A 6,116-nucleotide genomic window follows, 5' to 3' on the forward strand; every position below is an offset into this window, starting at 1 on the left:
TGAACTTGAATAAAATATTCACTACTAATATTGCTCCTCTTAGAAACAGTGAAGAGGTATATCGAGGAAACCATCCATGACAATTAGGAGCATCATAATCAAAAGACTCCAGAAGGTATGTTTTAGCTGTTCGTTAAGGAAAAATGAACAATTCACTTTCTATACACTGACTAGTTATCATTTCACAGGTCAGCGCATATTTCACTATATTCAATTACTTATTAATTTTGGGGGTATAAATGTTGCTGTATACACCAGTTTCTGTGGATATTTTCCATAAGTTCATGAAAATTTGTTTGACGGGATCATGCAAACTGTTGGGGGTGTCCATTGAGCTGAAATACCAAAGTAATTTGAAGAATGCAATGGATGCAACAGAAGTGATCTGATATGGCCAAATTGATATGAATAGCTTGTCCTTCACTTACAGCAATTACAAGAGTCACCACAAAGAAAAGTCTTTAATGTGTATTACACCTAATGCAGCTTTTTTCCAGTTTGTATAATGGATACAAATCTGATTCGGCAATTGGCAACCATTGTAACATTTTATAGAAGTTGCAAGTTGGTGATATGTTCCTGGCGGACAAAAGATTTTGTGTATATGACACACTTTCAAATGACATGCCACTTAATGCCCCACTATTTCTTACAAATAAAGCTCACTTCTCAAAAGAGAAAGCAAAACTTTGCTATAGAATATGCAAAGACAGAATCCATGTAGGATGGGAAAATGAGAGACTATTTTCTTAAAATTCTATCCATATTCTATCACAGTATATATATTGTTCTGACAACATCTTTGTGTGGCCCAAGTGAATTTGCAGGTTCCTCTTTTGAAAGAGATTGCAGATAAAAGTAATGAATACCATACGTGCTATATAACTTTTCTACAAATTCATACGAATATAAAGCATTTTGTTCTCATTCTGAAGGTTGTCAAATCTGCATTATTAAAAGAAATGTAAAATCCATTTTTTTTAGTAAATGCGTGTAATCTAATGATTTTTGTAAAGCTGGACACTGTGTTTAAACATATTTTGATTGATCTAAAATAAGAAAAACTCTTTCTATAATGTTTATTTAATAGTATAAATGTAATTACATGACTTTGATATATACACCACTGATATCATAATAAAGTATGTGTACATTTGGTTAAGTGTGTGTTTTATAATTCAATTAATAAAATTGAAAGAAGATGCTAACATTTAAAGACTGCAGAAATAATTTATTATTATTATTAAACTCTATCACGTTTAAAATGTTTGTTGACCATAATGAGAGGTGAAGATAACGAACAGTGAAGGAGGATGAATTGATGGTGACTTTGAACAACCAAGTCGAAAACCACACCTAACGCCTTCAATCAGATAGTTAAGTTTAAGAGGGTCATAGCCTGGAGCTGACTTTGCAAATTTACCGGGTTTATTGGGTTTGGAAGGACTGGCATTTGCAATGTTTGACTGGGGTGGGAGGTTGACCAGTTTGATTTTGCCCCTGTGCACTTACATTTGGGATGTTGGCCATTGCACTCTTGACATAAATGAGCGTACTTGCAGGGATAGGTGTTACATCGCTGACCTTTATTGTAGGCGAAACTTTGGTGGAACGAAAAGACTGCCCCTTATTAGCTTTATAAGTTTGGGGTTGACGTACTCCCATTGATGCTGCCTTCAGGCGCATTATAGCAATTGGCCTTTCCCAGGGACTAACTGAAGATTCCCTGGAACGACGAAAGGATTCATCATAGTTTCTCCATGCTTGATTAACATGGAGCCTGCTTATTTTCACGAAAGCATATTCAAGAATATTGCAGGCATAAGTAGGGAACGTTTGCAAGTAAATTGATTCAAAGATTAAAATAGCATCTGTCCACTGATTAATGCCTAGTGGTGTTTTATTGTTGGATGCCTGGTTGACCTCTATTTTACCAGCTTTGGCCAGTGGTTCTTCACCTGAAGACAGAAGCAAAGATTTCAAATATACAAATCCGTGATTCCATATCTTTTGTTTTAATTTCTGTGACACTGTTGCCCCAAGTGGCACATAATTACACAATTCTATTGGAATTTGACTTTGTGACCTACTTTCCGACTCACCTGTAAAAACATTGTCTAACAAGGAACTTAAGTTGGAGGCCAACACATCCTGATTTCCCTGACTGCGAATTACCATAGAGGGGCTCGCGGGTGTAATGTCACTTATAGTTTCTGATGCCTCCTGCTGAATTTATGTTCCTTGTTGTCGCTGTTGGACAACTATATTCTTAGCTAATTCTGCATAAGTTAATTGTGTGGCTAAAGTATCCACTGCACTTGAACTTGCTTGAACATGATAAATTGGGAGCTTCTGAGCTACCTGGAGAGTTAACTCTCCTGCGCTTCGTTGACAGGCGCTGTCTGGACTTGGGTGGCATTGTTCCTGTAACAATAAACATTCTACAGCAAATTGTCAAATATTTATGAAAGATGGCATTATTTAGCAACCAATTTGCCACTAGAAACGTCAAATCAGTATAGAAATACATAGTATACACCTACATATGTAATGCACAAGATGCATGATAAACTGATGAAGTGTGAGTATGTAATAATTGCCATACACACAAATGTCAACGTAGAATAAGGATTTACTATGCATAAGAAACTTGAACTGATATAAAAGGATAATGATAATAATATTTGCTTAATGCAATATCGGTAGACCACATGGGCATTGTGATTTTGAACTGAATTATTAGTTTCATTAAGAAATAAGGTAAAACGACACAAATTAAAATAGGTAATGACAATAAATTGTGCCTAACCTGTAAACATTTCTTATAACAAAGGTTTTAAAATTGTATAAATTCTCAATCATGAAATATACACTCCAAACAGGGTGACAAACATCAAGAGAGATGGTTTACCACTATTAAATGAAATCTAAAGGTGAAATCAATCCCTGGGATACTCTACATAAAATATATGATTCTGACCCATTATATGTAAATCTGGGTAACTCCGACCTAAAATGTAAAGCTTGGTAACTCCAAACAAAATGTAAATCTAGGTAACTCCGACCCAAAATGTAAATATGGGTAACACCGACCCAAAATATAAATATGGGTAACTCCGACTCAAAATATACACATGGGTAACTGCGACCCAAAATGTAAATATGGGTAACTCTGACCCAAAAATATAAATACGGGTAACTCTGACCCAATGAGCTAATAAAGATAACTCCGACCCAACTAAAAAACATGGGTAACTCCGACTCAAAAGAAAATATGGGTAACTCCAGCCCACAGAAATTTATGGGTTAACTCAAACCCACATAAAATTATGAGCAACTTTGACCCGCTTGCAAATAGTGAGTAAAACTCTAATTCGCACGATTACTATGTATAGGTACCTAATAACTGACCCATATATGTACAAGAAAGATCCCATATGCATTGAATAGAATATGCTGTTAGGATTCTATTGGACCGCAATAAAATAGAGACAGACTATGTATCAATCTATTGCACAAGACGCATTTAAATGCCATTATGCATATGACTTGTTTGTTGAACAGAAAGCAAATAGTACCTGCATGTGGATGTTCAACATGATAATTACAAGAGTCAATCAATAGAACATAGATACCATTTTACCAAGGTGTAGTATACATGTCAAATACAATTCAACGGATGTTGATCTGATATGCACCTGTGAATGCTTTGCTTGAAATTAAGCTTAGGTCAGTGTATATTAAAATATTATATATACACATAACGGAAAATATATACAATTCCGTGCAAAATCAAAAAATATACTGGCCTGAGGAATTTTGGAGCCTGAATTACAGCATTGCTTATACTCCGAAGATAATTCCTCATAGGTTGGTTGTGGGAAGGGGTGCAATCCAGGTGTACACCATCTGGCCCAAGATAAGAGAGGGAAGCCCAGAAACCACGATGACTCCAAAATACCACTCCCGATGCATATCCATCTGGATGTTGATCCGTATCACCATTTCCATGTATCCCGGACAGGTGGCAAACGAGTCTACGAATTAATTGGTCAATATAAACTAAGCGAACTCCGACACTTTATTTGCAGCCAAGTCTGCCTACAAGCAAATCAAAAATGTAGAGTGACGCTAAGTTGGAGTCGCGTGATTAATTACTGAATGCTGATTGGATAATGATATAAGTATTGAGTTTGGGAGAATAGAAAAAAATCTTCAATGTATGTTACAAAAATCGGCTTGAAAACATGAAAATACGCATTTAAACCATAAATACAGTTATTTTAACAATTGTTGCTGGGGTTTCTGAATCATGGGTAAATTTGCAAAGCAAACAACACTTACCAGAGCATGTTGAAAAGCTTCCATTGGGTAGAGGATTGTCCAATGAAAGGTGAAGATAACGAACATTGATCTAGTCCTTATCACCAAATCTCTGATATTCCTGGGTTATCTAAAGGCCAGCATTAGTGGTTTGATGGATTATCTTACCAATCTAGGATTATTCAAAGATTAGGAAGGTTATCATATGGAATTTTGTTTAAGGCCTTCAAGGTAAGATGGTAAGTGGTGACAAGAGGCACTCTACAGCCTTTGGTTTCCTCCCTATACTGCAAAAGTGAAGACCTCTCAATTGATAGCATTTGTAAGAGATAACCTCGTTTGCATAAACCAGACTTTATATAAATGTTGACTTTTTTTTTCAAAAGATTAATTGCTGGAACAAATTTGTCTGGGACAAATTGCCACACTTTTGAAAATGTGTTGTAGATGGCAGCGAGATAGCACGAAATATGTAAGACTCCAAAAAGTGCGATGGGACTCCAAAATGCGATGGTCACGCCAAACCCCGATGGTCTGTGCCAAACCCCGATGGTGTGACACGCCAAAGTGCGATGATCCACACTCATGCGCCAAAGTGCGATGGTCTAACACGCCAAAGTGCGATGGTGTGACACGCCGAAATCCATTGGTTTGTAAACGACACAGTGTTGTGATACTGACTGTACCAACCGTGTGTTGTTTTACTAAATTATCAGTGCAAAATCCATGCATAAAAAATAAGAAATTCAACTTATTTCATTAACATCTAGTTGTCGTGTTATTAAACACAAAACTTTCCAATGCGAAATTGTATAGAATGTTTTGCATTATAGCATATCCCCAGGATTTTATTACGTGTACGTCACAAGTAATAAATGATCATGAATTAAAGAATGTTTGGGCTAAGAAGATAGTTCGACAACAAATGTACTTTGTCGTTTTCACTATCCTCAACCCTGTATACCTTGCCGTTGCTGTCGTCCGTGTTCCATTTCTTCGGTTTTATTTTTAAAGATGTTAAGAATGACGTCAAAATGACGTGACGTCACAACCGTTACTGAACTCCGCACCATCAGACTTTGGCGTGGCCATCGCACTTTGGCGTCCGTAACGTTAACAAACCATCGCACTTTGGGGCAGACCATCGCACTTTGGCGTGACCACCGCACTTTGGAGCGACCATCACACTTTAGATAGATAGATAAATAGATAGATAGATAGATAGATAGATAGATAGATAGATAGATAGATAGATAGATACAGTGGGTGTGGCACGTTAAAGAACCCTCACTCTCCATGACCGTACTCACTGCTCCATAACCGTAAGCGTCGAGTATAGGACTAAATTTGAAGCCCTTCACCGATATTATTATCCTTCAGAATAATACAGTCAATTTCATTGGTCGAGAGCTGGTCACATGGAGGGAGACAATTCGTGATGTCTCCCTCACGCGCAGTTTGACAACTGTGTTGTCTCCCTGAAGATAACCTCTAATGGCACAAGCCAGAAAGCTCTATTAAAATAATTGAAAATATGCGGGATCGTTAATCAAAAACTTCAGCGTCAACCTTGACGATCATAAATAACAATCGAGATGAAATATGTTTCTATTCTAATGCAATTCTGCATTTCATTTGACATTTACGTTTTTGTCTTGAAATATGTTACGAAATATTTACGTTTGACGTTATATTTTTGCGTCATTCTACTGTGACGTCACAATTGAAAGCTTTCTCTCGTTTAACATTCTCAAACCTCAACGTTCACCTTTCGTTAACATATATATCTAATA

At 36.7% G+C, this 6,116-nt stretch overlaps 1 long non-coding RNA gene across 2 annotated transcripts; it reads right to left on the reverse strand.

Moving 5' to 3' along the window:
• Nucleotides 1-1,069: 1,069 nt before the first annotated feature.
• LOC125668008 (uncharacterized) lies at nt 1,070-4,960 on the reverse strand. Of its 2 annotated transcripts, none has more exons than XR_008802721.1 (3): nt 4,345-4,960; nt 2,103-4,037; nt 1,070-1,958 (listed from the first exon to the last, which is right to left on the reverse strand). It is a non-coding gene; the product is annotated as an uncharacterized LOC125668008 (long non-coding RNA). The 2 variants fall into 2 exon arrangements; XR_008802720.1 differs by having other exon boundaries at nt 2,103-4,101.
• Nucleotides 4,961-6,116: the final 1,156 nt, after the last annotated feature.

Source organism: Ostrea edulis, chromosome 4, assembly GCF_947568905.1.
Source record: "Ostrea edulis chromosome 4, xbOstEdul1.1, whole genome shotgun sequence".
NCBI classification, from domain to species: Eukaryota; Metazoa; Mollusca; class Bivalvia; order Ostreida; family Ostreidae; genus Ostrea; species Ostrea edulis.